We start from the raw sequence: 23,657 nt of genomic DNA on the forward strand, positions 1-23,657 counted from the left end.
CAAGGATCAGGGGGAAGTTAACTTAAGTGTCAAACTGTGATTTAGTTGTCAGCCTAACAAATCCATCTTGCATGTGGGGAGAAACAAGTTCAATGCAGTTTACCAACCTCTATCTCTGATTATCTCACATGGTAGCTACCTTCTGCTTCCATGGTCCTAATCTTGGATAAATGGCTCAAGAGGTTCAATCTTTAGAAATATATTCCTAACTGTGTGTGTGTGTGTGTGTGTGTGTGTGTGTGTGTGTGTACTCATGCATTAGTTCTGCAAAGAAGGGGCACCTGGGTAACGTGGTCGGTTGAGCAGCCAACTCTTGGTTTCGGCTCAGGTCATCATCTCATGGTCCTGGGATCGGGTTCCGCACTCAGTCGGGAGTCTGCTTGAGGATTCTCTCCCTCTCCATCTACCCCTCCCCCTGCTTGCACTCTCTCCCCCCCCAAATAATAAATAAATAAATCTTTTTTAAAAAGTCCCATAAAAAGAGGGCACGTTCTGCATGGAGCACTGGATGTTATGCACAAACAATGAATCATGGAACACTATATCAAAAACTAATGATGTAATGTATGGTGATTAACCTAACAATAACAAATTTTTCAAAAGTCCCATAAGAATAAATTACTATTTTTGAGGGATTTTTTTTTCCAACTCACAGAAAAATAGAATGCCTAGACTTCCATCTTGGTTCCATCACTTATTGGTTGTGTGATACTCAGCAAGTCACCTGATATGTCTGCAGCACTATAAGATAAAGATAAGAACAGTTCTTCCTATGTAGGTTGTAATAAGGGTTATATGAAAAAAATACAAGTCATATGTATGGCAACTACCTCTGCTTGAAATGCATCTGTCAGTGTCTCTACCTCGCTGGGTAAAAAGTTGGTGACAATAAAGAATTGGGTGGAAAAGCCTGATTAGAGGTTTTGAACCATAATAAACACTTAGTCAATTGTACTTGGTATTGCTGATATATTAATTGTTGTATTATTGTTGTATTGTTACTGTTGTTGTATAATCCACCTTCTTTATTTTATAGAAGATTAAGCATTCTTAGAAGTATCAAGTAGCTATACCTTAATGACCAAGAGTTAATGCCACAATGCCTAAGTTTGAATCCCAACCCTCTGCCTAATAGCTGTATAATCTTTATCAACTTAATTAATAACATTGCTTCAGTTTCCAAATTTATAAAATATGGATAATAGTAGTCACCACCTCATAGTGTTGTTGGGCAGATAAAATGAGTTAATCCATAAAAAGCAATTTGAATTGTATATGGGCTCAATAAACACTAGTCACTGTTAGTACAATAAAATCATGATTACTACTACTACCTCTATTGTTATTATTAACAGACTTACACGGCATGTTAGAAGAGTGGTTAGAATACTGATTAACGTATGATAAGTGCTCAATAAACATTAGCTATCTAAAGGTGGCCAGGAGGGAAAAGGGTCATTCTGATTGCAGCACAAAGGCATGGTAACAATAATCTAAACTATCATTTAAGTTCTAGTACTTGAAAAAAAAAAATCAGGCCTTTGACTATGTGCTCTAGGAAGAAGGAAAATTTCAACTTTGTCCTGTGCTCCAAAGTTTGCTGAGTTGACCATTTCCTCACCTGCAGGGGCTCCTGTCCTGCAGCAAGCTGACACCCATGCAGCCAGCTTGAGCCAGTTCTCGCTTAACACTCATGGCTGTGTCTGCATCCCTTTATGAATCAAGCTGACTTCTGGAGCTCTTCCTGATAAGAAACTGTTGTACTGAGATTAGGAGGTTCAGGAAATGGAGATGAGAGATACTATAACAAAGAAGGGATCAAAATGGGACCACTATTGCTGGTTGTGGGCTTTGTTCAGCGTCACTGGAAGACTGTGAGGAATATCACCTACGCATTTGCAAGTTGGAGAGGAAAAAGGAAAAAATCATTACTGGGAATTTTGTTTCTCTTCCATTTCACTCTTTCCAAATGTGATACCATAACTACTGTGTGAATTGGGAGAGAAGTTTCATAGCCTGGAGATGCATTGGATGTGTAAATTTGATGAATATTCAAAATAGCTTCAATATTGTCTGCCACATCTTTCATTCACAAGTGACCCTATATAAAGAAAAATTACTAAAGCTATTTAGAAAGAAACTTCTAATATAGGGCAATAAGAAATCATACAGATTATTTGGGCAGGAATGTACTTTTGCATTCTCTTTAAAATGTTAAGCAAATCCTGAAACTGTTCGGGTCTGGACAAGATGACAAAGACTTGTTTCTACCTGCTGCTCCCTGCTAAATACAGATATAAACACTGAAAGTAATAGAAAAGGCAACCTAAGGGGAACTTGGATAGGTAAAAAGAGAAAGGAAGACTGGAAAGGGACCTAATCACTGAAGGAACAGCACAGCAGCAGGGAGTCTCTTAGGTATACCTGCCCCACTCACTCACCCAAAGAAGAAGGTAACCAAGCAAAAGAATGTAGTCCAGGGGGGCTCAGACCTTCACCAGATTGATCAGGAATCCCTCTAATAAAATAATATGAACTCAGCACCACCAGTAAGAGGAGTATTAGAGAGCCCTCATAACAAGGGCCTGGCCCGGGAAGCATGACCTTTCTCCACTGGCCTGGAGAGCCCATTCTCCTACAGAGAAAGACAAGGTGAATGATGATACCAGCAAGGGTAAACCACCTCAAGTGCACCTAGCAAGATTTCTTCATCCACCCAGAGACACTTGGAGGGCAGGTACACAGGCGGGATTATGGAATTCCACCACAAGCGGTCTAAGTGGGCAGTGTCTTTTTCCCATGGTCCTGAGACTCCCCTGCCCCAATGAGAGACAATGAGGCAACTGGATAGCATCAGCAAGGAGGATCTCACAAGTTTTTTTGTTTTATTTTGCTTTTGTTTTTACTATTGTTTTTATTTGGTTTTGATATCAACTTGGTTCGTAATGGCCATATAAAATGACTTAGAAAGTGTTTCAACTTTTATTTTCTGAAAGAGATTTTTAAAAATTGGTGCTAATTCTTTCAGTGTCTCCAATGACACCACCTGGGTCTGAAGAGTTTCTTCAGGAGCTTTTAAATAACAAATTCAGTTTCTTTAGTGATTATAATATTATTGAGATGATCTATTTTGTTTTGGTACTTTGTGGTTTTTGAGGAACTGCTCAATTTCTTCTAAATTGTCAAATTTTTAAGGTTAAAGTTCCTTATTTCACTTAATTACCACAGGTTCACTATAGAAACTGTAGTGAAAACCCCAATTTCATCCCTGATATTGATGGTTTGTGTCTTCTTTCACTTTATTTTTGGCAATCTTACTAGAGGTTTATCAATTTTTTAAGAAACATTTTTTGTTTCATCTTTTCTATTGTTTTTTCTATTTTTAATTTCATTGATTTCTGCTCATTATTTCTTCCTTCTAGTTGCTTTGGGTATATTTTTATCTCACCTTTCTAGTTTTCTGGTAGAGAAATGGTTAATGATTTGAGATCTTTAATGTTGGCCAATGTGAGCATTTAGTGCTACAAATTTACCTTACAAAACTGTAGTAACAGCATTCTACTTTATGTATATTTTATTTTCATATTAATTTAGATTCTATGTATTTTTAATTTCCTTTGAGACTTCCTCCCTGACCCATGAACTATCTAGAAGTAAGTTACTTAGTATCTAATTGTTTATAGAGTTTTCTGTTGTCTGTCATTTCTAGTTTGAATCCATTATGGTCCAACAACATATTCTGTGTGATACTAATTTTTTAAATTTGTTGAGTAATTTATGGCTTTGGATATGGATTATTTTGGTGAATATTCTATCTGTGCTTGAAAAAAATGTATATTTTGCTATTGTTGGGTGAATCGTTGTCTGTGTGTTAATTAGACCCTGTTAGTTGATTGTGTTATTCATTTCTTCTGCATCCCTGATTATCAAGTAGTTTTACCACTTGCTAAAATTGAGGTGTTGAAGTTCCCAACAATAATATGATCTATTTCATTTTCAGCTATATCAGTTTTTGCTTGATGTATTTTGAAACTCTATTTTTTGGAGGGTTCACGTTTAGGATTTTTTTTTTTTTTTGAGGTAGTGATCCTTTAATCATTATGTTATAGTCTTCTTTGTCACTAATAATTTTCTCTGCTCTAAATTAGAATATAATTTATCTGACATTATAATTTATCTGATATTAATATAGCCACTCCTACTTTAAAAATATTATCATAGTATATTTTTTCCATCCTTTTACTTTCAGTCTACTTATGTTGTCATTTTTGAAGTGAGTTTCTTATAGACAGTATATAACTGGATTATGATTTTTTATCCACTCCGCTAATCTCTGCCTTTTAATTGGTTTTTAGACTATATTTAAGGTAATTATTGGTATGTTAAGTCTTAAACCGGTCATTTTATTATTTGTTTTCTGCTTGGTTCTGTTTATTTCTTCTGTTTCTTGTTTCTCTGCTTCTCAATTCTTGCCTTCCTATAGGTTACTTAAACACTTTTTAGCATTCCCTTTTGATTTATTTATGGTGTTTTTGAGTTTGAGTGTATCTCCTTCTGTAGTTTCCACAATGGTTTCTCTGGGAATTATAACATACATGTATGACCTATCATCATCTACTGGTATCAACATTTAACCACTTTGAGTGAAGTGTTGAAATTTTTCTTGCATTTAATTCCCTGTAAAGGTCGGTAAAGAAGGTAACTTCTTTATTTTAAATATTGTTAACTTGAGTATCAAATGGTATGACAAATTTTAACTCACCTATCAAATATGATTTATAACACTCATAAGCTGAAGAATAGTGTTATGTGTCCATGATTCTGTTCCTTCTGTTCTTTCTTCCTTCCTCATCTCCAAAATTCCTTCTTTTATCCATGCCTTTCTTCTTGAAGAACTCTACTTCTTTTTTAGAAGTAGACAAATTCTTTTTTAGTTTTCCTTCACCTGAGAGTGTTTTTATATTCTCTTCCTTTGATCCACTGATGGATACTCTAGGTAATTTAGGTAATTTCCATTTCTTGGCTATTGTGGAAAATGTTGTATAAACTTCCAATTACTAAAAAAGGAGAAAAACTCTGTTCCCATATCTAGACCCAGATGGCACCAATACCATTAGACTGAGAGGCCAGAGATACCTCTGTTTCTGCAATTAGTTAATCTGCCTCTCATATAGTATCACTCCAGACATACAGGCGGTCCTGGAAAATGTCTGGCTGGGTTATAAGGAGTTCTAGAGTAACATACAGGGAAATGAAAATGTGGTATGGCAGAAGACAGCCTTGCTCAGGGTCCCATAGCTTTTTAGCTGGGGCACCACTGGACAGCCCACATGACTGATACCTGATGCATACTCTACCTGACCTAGTTCTTTTAAAATTCTTATAACTATTGATTTCTAAATCGACTCTTTGTTTCTTTCATCTTGCTCTTCTCTGTGATTTAATGTATGTGATTCATGACATGTCACATGTCAAAGACATGTGTGCTATAGGTATTCAACAAAAATTAGTTGCATGATTTGAATTCAAGTTTATTAAAGTTGCAATGTGCAATACATATACCATATAGAAACTAAACCAAAGCAAACTTAGTTTATTTTCTAATAAGTAAAGAAGTAGGCAGGCCATCAGCTCATTAACAATGCAGTGAAAGTCAAAATTAAACAAAGGATATGAGATGGTCAGATGACAGGAATGATCTCTAGCCAAGGGGATCAGAAAAAAGCTTTATGAAGGAAAAGAAATTGAAATTGGAACTCAAATGATGGGTAGGACTTCAGTAGGAGACAGTGGGGGTGACATTATTCCTGAAAGAAACTAGAAAAACTTTCTTCTTTTTACTGAATAAAAGAAAAAGTGAGGAGTCAGCATACACAATAGGCACAAAGACAAGAAAGACAGAAAAGTGTATTGAAGATATGTTATTAAGCATTTGTATCTACCATGCCAAGGAATTTGGACTTTATGAGAAGAATCATGAGATGTTTGGTCTAGAAAACTTAATCTCACAGTGTTGCATGGAGATGGTAGGACGAAAAATGACTGAGATTTCCAGTATGAATGACAAAAAGATGGGATGTATTTAATGGGGAAAAGGCAAGTTTGGGGCAAATGTGATTCTTTTTCTTTATTGTGTACTTTTTATTTTTTATTTTTTTTATTAACATATAATGTATTATTTGTTTCAGGGGTACAGGTCTGTGATTCGTCAGTCTTAACACAATTCACGGCCCTCCCATTGCACATACCCTCCCCAATGTCCATCACCCAGCCACCCCATAAGAGACTCTTAATCTCAGGAAGCAAATGTGATTTTTGCATAAACTATCTGGATTATCTTTAATTGGCTAAAAATCAAGTTCTTTATACATAACTCTTAGCCATCTTCAGTCACTCAATAAGGCATGAACTCTTCCTAATGTTGGTCATCTTGGGGCAGGGAAGGCAGCCATCAGCAGGATTTCCTGTTAAAGTGTTGACCACCCTATGACCACTCATGCCTCCTCCTGTGGCCTGCTAGGTGGAATGCCTGCTCTTTCCATCAGTCCTAAGTATTCTTAGAAACATGGATGTATGAACTGAGTTAAGGTTTATGGGGCAGGAGGAATAGATTAACTAGTTACCACATCGCATGGGTAAGTTTATCTAATTAATCTTTGATGAACCCATTGTCACCAGGAGGATCAGGACACTGGAAAATATAAGCTAAGTAAATGTTTAATTTGAGCAAAGAGAAAGAAGCTTGATGAGCTTCCAGATTCTGGCCAGATTTTGCTGGGTGGCAGGATCAAGTTCTATCTAAGTATTCGCCAAATGGTGGCCAGAGGTTCTGAGAACAAATATGCTTCAAAAGGACTCTACCCAAGCAAGGCCTTTCAATTAGCTTTGACTTGAAGCCAACCAAGGTTAGTAAAGGTACTAAATTGGAGAAGATCCCATAAAAATGAAATCTTTGGTGTCAATGTCATATTTATATTTTTAAAAAGAAATAAGTGATGAGAATTAAGAAGAAAGCTAGCTTTCCATTTCCATAAAGTTTTTAGAAAATGCCTAGAGAAGTCCTGCCAGTGAAGCAGCTCCTCTCTGGGCTACATTTGCTCACAATGTGACTCACAGGAGGTCACCTGCAACAGGAGAAACTCCTTTCTACCCCAGGTTCAGAACCAAATAAATAAATAGCACACCAACTTTGGAGAGACACACGTCAGAACTAAACATGTAATTTGGAAAATTATATGTGGCTAATTGCCCGGAAAAGACCTCTTAGCTTTTCACAGAGATTCACTGCAAAGATTTTGGAAGCCTCATCAGAAAGGCTTAGAGCATTTCTCTTCCCAGGACAAGGGTGAGAAAAAAAATATTCTGGGGAACATAAGAACGAGGCAGCACAGAGGTATTTATGTTTACCCAAGTGGCCACCAAAGGATAAACAAGAAAGGCTGCCATAAATCCCTAACTTAAACTGCATCAACAGCTCATATGTCTCCCAAACGCCTTTTTCTAATCTTAGAGTCTCTCTCTCTCTCTCTCTCTGTATGTATATATATATATATATATATATATATATATATATATATGTATGTATGTTTTGGCTGAGAAAATTTATTTCTTTAGATACTGAGTTCTTATTATAAAATCAGAACATTAGCCCTGAGGTTTGTATAAAACTCCATCTTACCAAAAGGCATGAAAGTTTCCAGAGGCCCTCCTGTCAATTCAAGTTTCTTTACCTTAGGTCTGACCCCCTCGGTTTCACGTGGTGACACTTTTTTTTAGCTTCAAATCAATAATTTGTTGTCCTTCCCCCACTTTTTCTGGCATGTTTGGTTCAGTCAAAGGAAAAGGAAACCCCCCCAAGAAAGAGATTTGTGTAGCAAGACCAGATGAATACTGTTCTCTTTCTAGCCTGCTTTCAAGAAAGGCAGGTTAAAAATAACTGAAAATTTGGGGTGCCTGGGTGGATCAGTCGTTAAGCGTCTGCCTTCGGCTCAGGTCATGGTCCCAGGGTCCTGAGATAGAGCCCTGCATCGGGCTTCCTGCTCAGTGGGAAGCCTGCTTCTCCCTCTCCCACTCCCCCTGCTTGTGTTCCCTTGCTGTGTCTCTGTCAAATAAATAAAATCCTAAAAAAAAAAAAAATAACTGAAAATTTACAAGGGCCTCTAACCTAACCTGAAAAGCCAGCCTCAGCCAGGCACCTGACTTTGCTGGTTGCTCACCGGAGTCACTGTTCAGAATTCATTTGTCTTATTAGGGCTCCAGCAAAAAAAGATGATAATAGATAGATAGATAGATAGATAGATAGATAGATAGATAGATAGATAGATAGATAGATAGATGATAGATAAAACAAAACAACTAGGTATGGCCACCTTCTTGATGACAGGCCTTGGCAAAAACAAAACAAAACTGTGCAAATAAAATTATGAAGAGAGTACTGGGATGTTAGCCCAAATCATCTTGTCTTGGGTGATTTTTTTGTCCCCCTCTACCATGACAAAAATAAAGAAGAAGGAAGTGAATAAAATAGTGGCATCTCTTGATTCCCTCAGGTCTCCACATCCTAGTTGCTGAGGTAGAAGCTAGAAAACATTTGTGTATTCAGAGCAGGTGGAGACTGATAGCTTCTGCCCCCAAACCCATCCTTTTCACAGATGTGATCTGCTTTTATCCCCCGTGCAATGCATCTCCTTGATAAGCCTGATTCTGACAAAGCCTGTATTACAAATCCTGAATCAAAAACCCAAGTGCCATCCAACAGAACATTCTGTAATGATGCAAATGTCTTATAAACCTTGTTGCCCAATATGTCAGTCATTTGTAACAGATGACTATTAAACATGTAGAATGTGGCTAGTCTGTCTGAAAAATTCTTAATGTTATTTAACATGCAACACAGAGGACACCAGGTGGCTCTCCTTGATAGTGATAACTCCAAAGATATCAATGCCTATCAGCCCCATTTTAAACACCTTTGGATTAGTGTGGAAGGGCTTTCCAGTAGTAAATGAAAAAGAAGTTAGAATTGCAATATATTTTCTAAAAGGATGTAATCACAGTCCTTTCAGATATATATGATAACGGACATAAAGTTATAGCTAGTTTGCTAAAGGTCCAGTCCTGCACTTTTGATAATGAAAGCATTATTTGCAATTAGCCTTTTAAGCACCCCAAAGTGGACCTGCCTTGCTTACTTTGCTGTTTCATTGTCTATCTGTAAATTGTACTTTACGGTACTTTTATCTTCTCATAATCCAGTTTCTCTTATACTATGCACTTCTTCAAGTGAACGCTCTGCCCCTTAATTTCCAAAAATGCACCTAGAAAACTGCTTGCTTCGTCTACAACACCAAACAGCCATGATCTTCTTTCTTGGTTAATTAGGCTAAATTACTAGTAGTATACAGTATTGATGGTGACTTGCTTTTTCATGTTTTTGCTTCCTGAACTTGTAGCAACTTCCTTGATTCCAATGTTTAAAAAAAAACTTTCTTTACCTCTATCTTATACCTGTTGTCGATCCATGTAAGAGCAACTTCACCAGATTATCTAGAACAAAGGTTTTCAAACTTTAGGGCACATAGGAATCATCACCTAGAAGGCTTGTTAAACACAGATTCCTGGGTCCTAACCCCAGAGTGTCTGATTCAGTAGGTCCCGGTGGAGCCAGATAATCTGCATTTCTAACAAGCTCCCAGGTGCTGAGGATGCAGCTTGCTGGGGGACCACACTTTGAGAACCCCTAACCTAGACTTTAAGAACTCTTCTTGGTTTCTTGGATTTCTCACCCACCTACCTGAGCCCCATGGTCGGTCATTTCAGTGTAGACCCCAGCAATGCCCTTTATAAAATTAGGTGTGCCTATGAATCATTTGGGCTACTGTTCAAATGAAGAGTTGGAATCAGTGGGTCAGGAATAGAGCCCCACAATCTGCATTTTAACAAGCATCCTAGGTGATGCTCATGCTCCACTCTGAGTAACATCGCACTAGAATTCTTTACCTGAAATTTCCCCCTTACTCATTTTCAACCCTGTGTCATTCTGGGACACAAGTTTCCTAAAATCTGCTAAGGAAACTGGACTCTTCACCCTCATTGTTGCCTAAGAGTCCTGCTAGCTAGCAATGGAGCTACCATTCCCCAGGCCCATGCTCAAGGTGGACGTCGCTGATTCATCATGGTGATTCTGAATGCTGAGTCTGAATGTAGCCTCAGCAACCTTCTCAGAACAGTGGGCATCAGGCAGCCATTAACAAATCCCAGTAGACTCAGAGCAAACTGTCTCTCGTTGTTCAAATAAATCTCTCAAATGGTTATACTAAACTTCACTAGGAACTAAACTTTTCCCACCTTTTAATGTCAAAAGATAATCAAGCTTTTTAAAAAAAAAGATTTTATTTATTTATTTGACAGAGAGAGAGAGGGAGAGAACGAGCACAAGCCAGAGGGGTGGCAGAGGGAGAGGGAAAAACAGGCTCCCCACCGAGCAAGGAGCCCGATGCGGAGCTTGATCCCAGGACCCAGGGATCATGACCTGAGCTGAAAGCAGATGCTTAACCGACTGAGCCACCCAGGTGCCCCGATAATCAAGCTTTCTATATACCTGAGAATATTTAGTTCACATGGCTACTCAGTTCCTTCTTCTAAATAACTTTGTGAATTTTGATAAATCCACTCTTCCTCTAGTTTTCAACCATATCTCTAATTATTTCTTGTCTTGGTAGAAGTCTTATTCCGCCTTATTAATATCAGATTTTTTTTACCTTCTAAGATAATACATACCCTACTTAATGTCTTTAATATTTTCTTTTTTATTTCTCCCTTATCTAAAATAAGCTCATGTCTCTTATCCCCAAAACTAGGACTCTTGATGCTGCTATTACATCAAAATGCCTGTCTTGTTTCTCTCTTTACTTTGACTTTTACTCCCCGCAAATGGAGTCCATATTCATAGCTTCCATTCAAAGCAGCCATTCATTCCTTAACCTCCAGAAACTGGTTTCCTTCCCCACCACTCTAGCAATGATGTGTCACAGGTGTTTATCCAGAGAATTCAATGACTTTTTCACAGTTTTCAATGCAGTAATTCCTATTGATTAAACACTCTGAAATAAAAGGTTTTACTTTCCACTGGCTCCTGGCCTACTCCTTGTTTAGATCTTCGGTTTTACTTCTCTTTCCACCACTTGATATCTAGAACCCAAAAAGGAGTTCTGTCTCTAGTACACTATAGCTTTTTCTCTCCAGCCTTCCTCAGATATCTCATCGAGTTTCATTGCCTCAGCAAACACTTCTCTTGTGGGTGATGACACCCAAATATATTTTCCTTTTAAGGTTCAGTCCTACTTTCCCAGAAGCCTACTAGGCATTTCCAATAGGATTTTCTCAACAGGTTTAAAGCTGATCTCATCTTTTCCCCACCTAAGTCAGTTTCCTCTTTGGGTTTCTTATTTTGCTCTTCAAGTTATCTAGGCTCAGGGTCCTGGAATTGGCCTGGACCTGCCCACATGTCACTCTGTACACCCAATAAGTTTTCAGGGCCTATAAATACTTCCTTCAAAATATTTCTCTAAACATTCCATTCCTTTTTATCACTGCCAATTCCAACCCAGTCTTATTACTTAATCTTCTAAGCATAGAAGATTTTTCAATTCTCCGCATGTCAATTAATCCAAGAATCTACTGTAATGGAATTTCCCAAAACCCTTCCTTCTTATGTCACCCTTATGTTCCCAAAGCCTTCATCATACCATTTCCTATAGCAAAAATAATTTATAATGCTATTCAAGAGATTCTATAATCACAACCATTCAATCTATCCAAACTTACCTCCTTCTACCCACTCCATGAACTCTTCAGCCATGTTGGTCCACTTTTCCTCAAAACATGCCATCCCTGTGTTTACAAATAGCCACCCTACCCCACTCCTACATGCTACCAGTTTCCTATGCTCTATGCTCCTCCATTGTCCATCCCAAAGTCCAACTTCTGGATGCACTTCCCTATTTTTGCCCTAGTATGCTTTGTATACCTGAAGTCTTGTTTGAACAACATGCACTCAGCTTTCCTGTCCTTCCATTGCTATTTACCTTTTCCTATAAATCCTACATTCCTGTACAGATTCAAAGCTCCCTGTAAAAGGAGCTCTATCTTACATCTGCTAGAATGGCAGCCAATCATAGATCAGCAATGTCACCAGAGAGCTGAGTTTAAAAGTAAAGATTTTATCCTAATTTTGTCCATTTTATGGATCAGCATTAGAATTTCTATGCAGTATGAACTGAGCATTGCCCTCAGGGTGATAATTTTATATAGTGCTCTACAAAAGATATACACACCAGAACAGGTAGTGTTTCCTCTAATAATGAGGCTTCCACACAGTCAAAGGCTGTAGTTTAACTAAATCTTGTTTCATATTCTAGCTAATAAATGCTCCTAAATATTTTCAAGCTTCCCCACCGTCGCTAAGGCTTAGAGAGGATATTTGTCATACTTGCAAAGGCTTCAAATGAGGCATGATTTCCAGAAGAAAGCAGCTGTGTAAAATTGGCCTACAAACAGAAAGACGGCATGGCTGTGGGACACCTAGCTTGCTGTCAACAACCAAAACCTTCACTGGCACTGGTAAATGTTTTATTGGTTTAATATTAAATTAACTGCCCTTGCATACGGAGTGCATTATATTTAATGGCATTCTGGTATATGGAACTGCAGTTTGCTCTTATGCACCTGTAAAATTAGTATTTCATAATATTCCACTAAGTTCGTAAAGCTTCATTTGTTTTATATGCTGTTTTCAAAAGCTTGACATAGGCAGTGGAACTTGGGCTTGGAGAAAATCTGATGGGCAAACTGTTACCACTAAAGAGGGACTCTTTTTTTTTTTTTCTTTCTACAACACACACTATTTGAAACAAAGATTATAAGGTTTTTGTTTATCTTGAGTCATTGGTGAACGATTAATGCACTTTGGTTGCCCTTCGCTTTGCTCAGGAAAAGTCTATCTGGGGAGATGAGTAATTGCGGGTTTACTAAGATCAAACCTAACAACGATTCTCCAGGCTGCTCCTGTTTAAATACCTTAACTGTTACTAAACCTTGGGTAGGGAGTCATTTTTGGTTTTGCCCAGACATTTTAAGCCTACAATTAGAGAGGATTATTTACAAATAGTATTCATTTAGGAAGAAAATTCCCCCGATTATAAAACAGTTAAAAAAAAAAAAAACAAAACTCTGAAAACAATGAAGCTTAGATTTTGTGCTTCTCTTATTAAAAGTTATTATATGGCTAACCCAGAACTCACCTTTCACATTAATTCGCTTAATTTACAGAAACCATTGTCATCCACTAATTCTGGTTTTGGCACTGAGAGCAGTTTGAACTAAGGTACACACACAGAAAACAGTCTTAATAAACTCATTTGGCACTGTGGGCATGCAGACTATTTTTACAGGACTCACCTTCTAAGGTAAATTGCCTAGAGCCTAACCTCATTCAAAGATGCCCATTCAAAACTGGATCTTCGTTTACATACAAGCATTTGTTTGAATACTGTTTTCAATTCTTTTGAGTACATAATCTAAATAAATCTATAGAGACAGAAAAGAGACTGGTGGTTGCCAGGTGCTGGGGGCAAAGAATGAGTGACTGCTTAATGAGAATGAGGTTTCCTTTTGGGGTGATGACAATGTTTTGGAACTAGATAGAGGTGATAGATGTACAACATTGTGAAAGTACTAAATAAATGCCACTGAATTATACATTTTACATTTTATGTATGCGAGTATCAGTTCAATTTATAAAAAGAAAAAAATCGATCTTCATCATGGGCTTACTGAACATATATGGCTTGCAAGCCCCACTCAGGTCAGGTCTACCAATGATACTGAGCTGCCCTAAAAATGAACCCCAGAGCCTCTCTTCTGAAAGAGACATGGGACTTCTAACAATTTCTTACATTTTATTATATAATCAAAATTGCATACTTCTACTTAGACCTCTTGCATTTGACTCTATTAACAGAACAGTACAAGGATTCAATGACCATCCCTCTCTCTTCTTGAAGATCTTTCCACCAGTCTGTCTCCTCACAGTGTGGGGCCTTTCTTCATTTCCTTTCATTTCCTGAGCACACCTAAAGAGCTGGTGACCCTCGGGGACAAGGGGAGTCTCAGGGACTCTGCTTTAGCCCTCTTCCCTTCCCTGCAGGATCTCAGAGGACTTCTTTGCCCCTGCCTGGCTGCTAAGGCCTCTCAAATTTGGACCTACAGCCCCTCCTTGTTACAGATTTGTGTGCACTAGCCACCTGCATGTCCAGAAAATTCTCATTTCCCAAATGGAGCCCACTATAAAAATAGCTGACTTTCATATAGTTTTCAAAAAAATTCTTTAGAAAATGTTCTCACAGACATTATCTCTTTGAATCTTCACAACATCCTTGTGGGATAAATAATAATGTGTCCCCACACTGCAGCTAAGGAAGCTGAGGCTCATAAAGGTGAAGGGCACGAGGTCACTAAGTTAATAAACTGCAAACATACCCACTATTCAGCCTGTGCCTGGAGTCTTCCAAGTTATTCTTGACCTTCTTCTCCTTCACTGCCAACATCTAACCAAAGTCTCTTACATGTCTATTCTACATCCACGGTCGCCACTCATCCCCTCTTATATCTGGCCAGACTACTTCAAAATTCTCTTAACTGACCTCCTAGCACCCAGTTCCATCCCTGCAGGGCCTCCTGTTATTGTATCCCATCATTCATCCCTACCTCAAGAGAACCTTGGTTCATCAGTACTACCTATCAGACCAAATCAAGGGTTTTAGCATGGCATTCAAAGCCTCTTCACATCTTTTCACTTTCCGGGCCTATCTATTATAATTCCTTACCATGTCTTTAATTCAGGGATACTGAATTGTCTTCTATTGCCTGAAGCCACTGCTGTGCCTTTACTTGTGCTGTTTCTTCTTCTTGAATGTCCTCCTTATTTATTTTCTAATTGATGAAACCTTTCAAAATTCAATTTGAACCTCACTACCTTTGTGAAATATTTCCTGAGTCCCCCTACTTGGTCCAGGAGGAATGAGTCAATCCTTATCTGATGTACAATACAAAGCACTTTGTGTATCATGTATATCAGTTTCCTAGGGCTGCTATAACGAATTTACACACCTTTGTTGCTTAAAACAACAGAAATTTATTCTGTCACAGTTCTGGAGGCCAGAAATACAAAATCAAGGTGTCGACAAAGCTACACTGCCTCTGGGGGTTTCAGTGGAGAATCCCTTCCTTGCTTCTTCCAGTGTCTGATGGTTGCCAGCATTCCTTGGCTTGTGGCTGCATCTCTCTGTGCTGTCTCCACATTGCATGTCTAAAAATGACTTCCTCCTAACATGTGAAGGATAGGTTTGCTGGGTATCTTAGTATGGTGTGAAAATCATTTTCACTCACAATTTTAAGGCCTTTTGCATTGCATTCTAAGTTCCATTATTGCTATCTGGTCCCATTCTTATGCCTAATTACTTTATATGATCTCATTTTTTTTTCACCACCTGAAGTTTTTACCATTTTTTTCTCTTTATCCTGGTTTCTTAAAATATCATGATGGTGTTGCCTTGGTGTAAGTTTTTTTTGATAGTCATTATATCTAATACTTGGTAGGATAGTTCAATCTCCTTAGTTCTAAGAAATACTCTTCTATTATCTGGTGAACAACATCCTATTTTTTCTGTTCTCATTTTCTCAAACGCCTATTAGTTAGATGTTCAATGATCTGGAATAATCTGATAACATTCTTATAACTTCTGTGCTACTGTTCATCTCCTTGTCTTTTTATTTCTATATTCTGGATATTTTCCTCAGATTTATCTTCCCACACTTCTACTGAATTTTAAAAATTTCAGTTATCCAATTTTTAATTTCCACAAGCTCTTATTCTTTCTTGGCCTATTCAATTTTTAGCAATAAAGTTAAGGTGCAATGGTTACAATATCTCCATATGTCTTTTTGAGATGATTAATAATAACTTCTTCAAGTTTTCCATTCTTATCTGTATTGCCTCTTTTTCCTATGATTTCTTTCTTCCTGTTTCTTTTGGTATTTATCTTGTCTATAGTAGGATTTCCTCGAATGGTTGATGTTGCTTGGTTATCCATTTACATTTTACAGCAAAACACTAAATACTTAAATAGAAGCTTTATGTACATGTATAGGGTTTCTACAGGCCAAATATATTGCAGGCCAAATATAATTTTTGCTGGTCTTCTTTCTAGGGATTGTTTTGGCTCTCCACAAAGACAATCTCCAAAGTTCTGTCTAGGGAGGGGTATGTCTAAGCCAGACTAGAGTCAGGAAGGTCGTTTCTCACCTTTTGGTTTATAGACTTCTACTTATGATCAGTGTACACCTCAAGCTCATTCTCCTCTGGGCTCTTCTCCCTAATCTCTGAGATTTCTTTGGTTCAATTTATCTCAAGAATAAACTTCCAGGCTCTTGCAAGCATAAGAAGTTGGGAGAATTTTGTCTTTTTACTACAAACAGTGGGAGTGAGGGCCAAGAAGCTGCCTATTCCTTTGACTTATTTTCAAACAAATCTATTTTCAGCTTCACAGTTCACCACTACTCTCTTCTAATTATTTAGCCATTTTCTTATTTACAAACAAATTGGATTGGGTGGCATCTATTTCTGTACCACCATCTCCCAGCCCTGGCCCCAAGTTTATTTTGGTCTAACTTTCTAAGTCATTTCTACCTACTTCATACACTTACCATCTACTACATACACACACTTGCTATTTTCTCTGCCTATTACTACTTATTTAGTGGTCCAGAATCTCCCAGTTTATTCAAAGATTGCGTTTCTTACTCTCTGTTTTTTCTTTACGAGAACCTCTAGAGAGGAAGAAACCAGACAATGCTTTATTTATTCCACCATTTGGAAATAAAAGCCCTCATCTATTTGTCTTTGATCTTTTAAGCTATACTCTTTTCTTTCTTCTAAAAAGATAGCCTTTCCCATTACCATTCCCAAACTTTTAGAGGCCCAGTTTCTCAAAATCTGCTTTTTGACCCGTATGTCTCATATTTAAATAGTATTCAGTTCCCTATTTCCTCAAATAGGATTAAACTGCATTTTTTCCATCTGCTCCAAATTGCCTATTTCTCCCCTACTTTTAAAACTGTGTCTATTCCTTTAAGGATAAATAACTTTCAATACAACATTCAAAATAGATTAACTAAACACTACTCACAACAAATTGCTCTAAGGAAGGGAGGGAAAAAAGAGATTACTATATGTCCAGGTCTACCAGTCACTCATTAAATATTAAACTGATTCCCACAAATTTTTCCATGGTGTTTTAAACTTTAAGAAATGCCTAATGGAGCATCACAGTATGGATGCTCAGTGAATTGTAACAAACCAAGCAGGACTCAACTGGTCTGAGTACAAGTCTCTGGGATAAGTTTAACAATAAAAATTACTTCATTTCCATCCATCACAATTATTCATTTTATCCATTGCTTTGGAAACTGTACAAGATAAATTATAAGTTCCACCGTGTCAGTAATCAAAAAAATCAATTAAAATATATTCCATGTTATTAAATAGTTCTGACAGTTGCTTTCATTACTTCACAGATTTATAATGAGCCCTCAGAATACCACTGTGGTCATTTTATTTTTTGAATGGACAAACCGAGACATGAAATAATAAAGTATGTTTTTTAAAAATATATTTGAGAAAAAAACAGGAGAATTAAGAATAATCTGGTCTTGGCTTACCCTCTTGTTTATCAGCCACATGATCTTCCACATAATAGATTCTTCATGGCGTCGTTGAGCTTAAAATTCCAAGACATTTTTCACATTAAGTCAGATACTTAAATGTAAAATCTGTCTATTTCCTGACATCTATAATGCCCACTCTATAACATTATATATATTTTAAATAAGCACTTTAATTGTAAAAAATGTCTGATAGTTTAAAATGTTGTGTTCACAGTCTTTGAAATTATTACATTGCTGGGGCAAATATAATTAAATTTGGTTACACGTAAAAACAGAGGCCTGGTCATGTATTTTACTTTAAATGTGTATCTATTTTAAAGAACACTTACAATTACAATGATTCAAATCCAAAGAATAATTTGTTGAATGTAAGACTATACGACGAACTTCATAGCTGGATGAAAATTATTGGATTCAAAATCATCCAATTGTCTGCACGAGCCAGAATTTGGATCAGATTTTTGGAAAATGTGGTCTACTATTAAAGCTCTGAATCGAAACTTAGTAAAGAAAATACAGAGAACTAAAAATTCAATGTGAAGAAGAGAGGAAGAATAATATTTTCAAATTATAAAGGAGTTGTGTTACAATGGAAATGATTATTCCTTTAGTATGGGTAGTTCTTGACTGTATCATAAACCATTTCTCTCTAAAACTTAACAGCCATGCAGTAATGCGTATCCCAGCATGCTGCCAGAAACATGGAACAACCCTGCTGCCTTAGAAAGACTCTTACCCAGAAGATGAGGAAGACCATTCACATAGCTGTCATGCCTGCCTGTTCTAGCCTGAGACTCAAAGACTACAACCTGTTTTACTAAGCCATTCTCTGGTCTAAAGCCAAGAAGACTCCATGGCCCTCTTGGTATACCAGCAGTCCCTTTCCCCTTCCAGTGGGCACAACCTGGAACTGTCTCTGGTGCAGCCTTTTCCCTGCACTCACACTTTGGTGGGGGTGGGAGGGTCTCTACTCTGGTTCTGGATTACCCTCTGGAACTCTATGAGGGCACTGATTATCCCATCTAGCTCCCCTCTGCCCCATTTCCTTGGAGGTAGGGTCCCACTCCCTGCACTACCTGAGGTCCTCTTTTGGATAAGGTCTTTTTTCTTGATAGATTTCTCAGACAGTCAGCAGAGGTCCCCCTTCAGCCTGAATGGATTCCTCTGAACCCCTTGCTTCATCTCAGTACCATAACCTGTGACATGATCGATTATGAAAGCTTGCACACAGCACTTCTCTAGTCCATACTCCATACCACAGCCAGAATGGTCTCTGCCTCTCATCTGCATAAACCTCCTCAGAGGGGTCCCCCATTCCTTTCAGGATAAATTCCAACCCCTTAACTGCTTCTATAATTTTACTTCCTGTCTTGCTCCAACCCAGTCTCTGTGCTCAACCCCTGTTGGGCTATTTATAGATCCCTGAACACAAGTTCCTCCTATTCTCTGGCCTATGGAATTACCACAACTGTAGAGACTTGAGTCTAAAGCATGCGTCACCCTGGCTCTAAGTTGGTTTTTCTAAAAACCACTTTCGCTAATACCAATTCATCTATAAATTAACACCTCTTAGACATTTAAAAATTTTTAAATACATTCTATTCTTTTTAAGCCATATTTTGACTTTAAGATTTTTTTTGCCCAACTTATCTCATTTCTAACTATTTTTTTTTTAATTGCAGGATTTGGGGCACCTGGGTGGTTGAGTCAGTTAAGCTCTGATTCTTGGTTTCAGCTCAGGTCATGATCTCGAGGTCATGGGATCGAGCCCCACATAGGGCTTGCGCTCAGCAGGGAGTCTGCTTGAGATTCTCTCCCTGTCCCCCATCCCCACTCATGTGCTCACTCTCTCTCTCTCTCAAATAAATATTTTTTTAATTGCAGGATTTTATGAAAAATGAGATTTAAAAAATTTTTTTTGCAAATGTCTCTTACTGTGGTTGTATTTACTTTTGAAAACCTTAAGAACGTTCAACACAAAGAATTATTCATTTTTTTATTATTTTATCTTTTACTATTTATTTTAGACAGAGAGAGAAAACACGAGCAGGAGGCACAGAGGGAGAAGGAGAGAAAATATCAAGCAGACTCTGCACTGAGCACAAGCCTGATGTAGGGCTCCATCTCACAACCCTGAGCCAAAACCAAGAGTTGGATGCTTAACCAACTGTGCCATCCAGGTATCCCTTAAAGAACTTTTTAAACTAGCAATTCACACTTTTCAGCAGTATACAAAGCACGAATCACGATAACTTACTGTCTTTTATATTATTTAGGCTTTGTCACTAAAGTCAGATAGCCAATATTTGACCAATATTTTAGTTGATGAATATTCTAGGATGAAACCAAGGAAAACGCCTAAGAGAGCCATGGGAACAATCGCAAAAAAAAAAAAAAGAAAAAGAAATAGAGAGTGAGTGAGAAATTATTTAACCTATTATGCAAATGTGTAAATGCACTAAATATCAAATTTCAAGGAAAGCATATTCAGATGAATTGACTAGCATTTGAGGATTTTTTTGTGCATACTGTATTTTGATTTTCACTATAGTGCCAGGAGATAGGTCTCATTATCTTCACTACAGAGAAGACGAAATTAAAATTCAGACACATTAAGTAAAATGTGTCACACAACTACAATGTAGAATGGGGACAGGATTTGAACCAATATCTTTCAAGAACTTGACTGCTCTTTTCATTGTGCAGTCCATGAATCTTGACATCTGAATGATGTCATGAGTCCATGAATCCAAATGACAGAGCTGAAAATGTCACCACTGATGTCTGCTTCATTTTTTCATAGTTGGATAACTCAAAAGGAAACAGATTTGAAAGACTTCTATAGCCATGGGGGAATTGCATCAGGAAAACTACAGTACTGGGGCGCCTGGGTGGCTCAGTCAGTTAAGAGGCTGCCTTTGGCTCAGGTCATGATCCTGGGGTCCTGGAATCGAGCCCCACATCGGGCTCCCCACTCAGCGGGGAGTGTGCTTCTCCCTCTCCCTCTGCCTGCCGCTCTGCTTACTTGTGCTCTCTATCTCTCTGTCAAATAAATAAATAAAATCTTAAAAAAAAAAAACTACAGCACTGTGTAACAAGCCACCCCAAAGCTCAGTAGTTTAAAGGAACAATAATTTTTTACAGCTCACACATGACTATAGGTCAGCTGGGGCTTGGTTTATCTAGGCTGGGCTCAGCTGGGGTAGAAGTTCTTTTAGCGTGCTGTATCTGAAGAGATTCTGCGTTATGGACAGGTCAGCTGAGGCAATTCAGCTGCAAGATGAAAGTCCAGCTTGCTCAAATTTTTTTTTCCTGTTTTATTCTGCAGCTCAGGCTAAAGGGGCAGCTATGACTTGGATGTGCTTCTCATGACAATGACAGAGACATAAGAAGGCAAGTAAAAACTCATAAACCTCAAGGCCAAGGCTAGAAATGGCATATTGGTACCTCTACCTACCTGACATTGGACAAAGCCAGGGCTGAAACCCAAATCAAAGAGAAAAGTGTACTATGGATCAAAGAGGCAATCGCAAGGTGAAGAAGAAGGAGAGGTAAAGAAATAGAGCCAGCAATTCATTCTTCTTTCTAAAGCATTGCTTTCTAAGTACACTCTAATTTGAAAATCTGAGATCAGGTACATTGCTTGGACAGTAAAATAAAAATTCACCTTTCTTCCTTCCATTTATCCTTCTGTTTATCCATCCTTCTGACAAACCTTGAAAGCCTACTAGGCGAAACAATACTATAGGCACCGGAAATGCAAAATTATTAAAAAAATGTTCTCTGTCCCTCAGGTAAGACATAAACAATATCTTCACAGCATATGGGACTTTCACACAATAAAGAGAGTAAATTGGAATAACTTTTCTGGATGTTAGTTTGAAATATAAATCTGAATTTTTTTTAAAAAGGACTTATCATTTGATATAACTTTTCACCTCAACATTCAATTAACAAAATAACTGAATAAATATACCCAGGTGTACATACAAGGGTATGGAACAAATATTGTTTAAAAGAGCAAATATCAGGGTGCCTGGCTGGCTCAACCAGAAGAACATGCAACTCTTGATCTCAAGATTGTACATTTGAGCCCCACATTGGCTGTAGAGATTACTTAAAAATAAAATCTTTAAAAAAAATTAAAAGAAGAGAGCAAACAACTGAAAACAGCTTAAATTCAATAGTATCAGATTGATTTCTGGAAGGAAATACACCAACTATTATAAATAGCTATCTCCGGTTGGTATGATTATGAGTGATATTTTTCTTCTTATTTCTGTTTGGCTTCTATTTTCTCTACAATGGGCAGGGACTACTTATATAAAATTAAAAAATATAACTAAAGAAACAGAACTTGTGTAAGACTGTTGAATCACAGACCTGTACGTCTGAAACAAATAACACATTATACGTTAAAAAAAAAAAAAAAAGAAGAAGAAGAAGAAGATAGCAGGAAGGGAAAAACGAAGGGGGGGAAATCAGAGGGGGAGACGAACCATGAGAGACGATGGACTCTGAAAAACAAACTGAGGGTTCTAGAGGGGAGGGGCGTGGGGGGATGGGTTAGCCTGGTGATGGGTATTAAAGAGGGCACGTTCTGCATGGAGCACTGGGTGTTATACGCAAACAATGAATCATGGAACACTACATCAAAAACTAATGATGTAATGTATGGTGATTAACATAACATAATAAAAGAAAAAAGAAAAAAAAGAAACAGAACTTGAATTATAGTTTGATTAGAACTAAAACATAAAAATTAAGGTTGCCATAACACATAAGCAAACAATTAAAATACAATGTAATTTAGTTTGTAACATTTGCTATATACCAAATATAAAGAAACTCTTTGGGGTGGATCAGTCCTATGGAAATCTTACAGAGGAGACTCTATTAGAGCTAAACTTGGAAGGATGTGTGGGAGCTTGCCTGGAGAAGAAAGGACAGTGAGACTGTGTCTTCCTGGTAGAAGGGAATTTTTTTGTAGAAATAATGAGCAGTTAAGGGTATATAAAGGAATTCCCATCATTATTCAAAAGCTTTAATGAGACTGACGGACTAAGGAAGATTTGAACTGCTTATGAAATTCTTACTACCAAAATCTTAACCAAAGTCAATGCATTTTCTAATACATGAAGTACCAATGAAGGAAAAGATAGCATGTTTTACTAAGTAGATTTAGGCTACTGAGGAAAGAGTTGTAAATCAAGTGTTTACTTCCTTGTGGTCCTTAATTAAATGTTTGATTCAGCACTGAAAATGTTAGGTAGCTACTGAAAAGACTGTTAATTTGAATGTTTTATATTTGAAAATGACAAGTCTCTCATAATCAAGACATTTCTTCTTGGGAAAGCAGGATAGAGTTTTTCAAAACCATCGGGAGGATATGGTCCATTTACTGATTTCCATTTCTGGACTTGATTTATAACCATATGATTTCATCAAATTCAAACTTGAGAGAAGACTTTCTGCCAGGCAGATATTTTAGACCAGACCAGATCGCCGGATATCATCAAATTTCAGGATTGTTATATTTTCCAGCAACTATCCTATTCATCCACACTTTGCATGTACTCACTAGTTTTTTTCTTTCTTTTCCTAGAGATTTTATAGGTGATTATATTCTCTTCTGTTGATATATAAACTTAAACTTTTTAAAAAGACACCTAGTTTTTCATAAACTCAAGCATGTTTTGCTTCTTTCCTCAATCAATAACATTTAGGGAAAGAGTATGATCTCAAAGGCAAAGTTTAAATTGTGCTATAAAAATTTTGACACAAATCCTTTTAATTCTAGACCATTTATATTTGATTTGTCTCATTATTTTGTGTATATATCTTATCTCTCCTTGCAAAAGATTTGTCATTTC

The sequence above is a fragment of the Zalophus californianus genome, chromosome 8 (genome assembly GCF_009762305.2).
Source record: "Zalophus californianus isolate mZalCal1 chromosome 8, mZalCal1.pri.v2, whole genome shotgun sequence".
NCBI lineage: Eukaryota > Metazoa > Chordata > Mammalia > Carnivora > Otariidae > Zalophus > Zalophus californianus.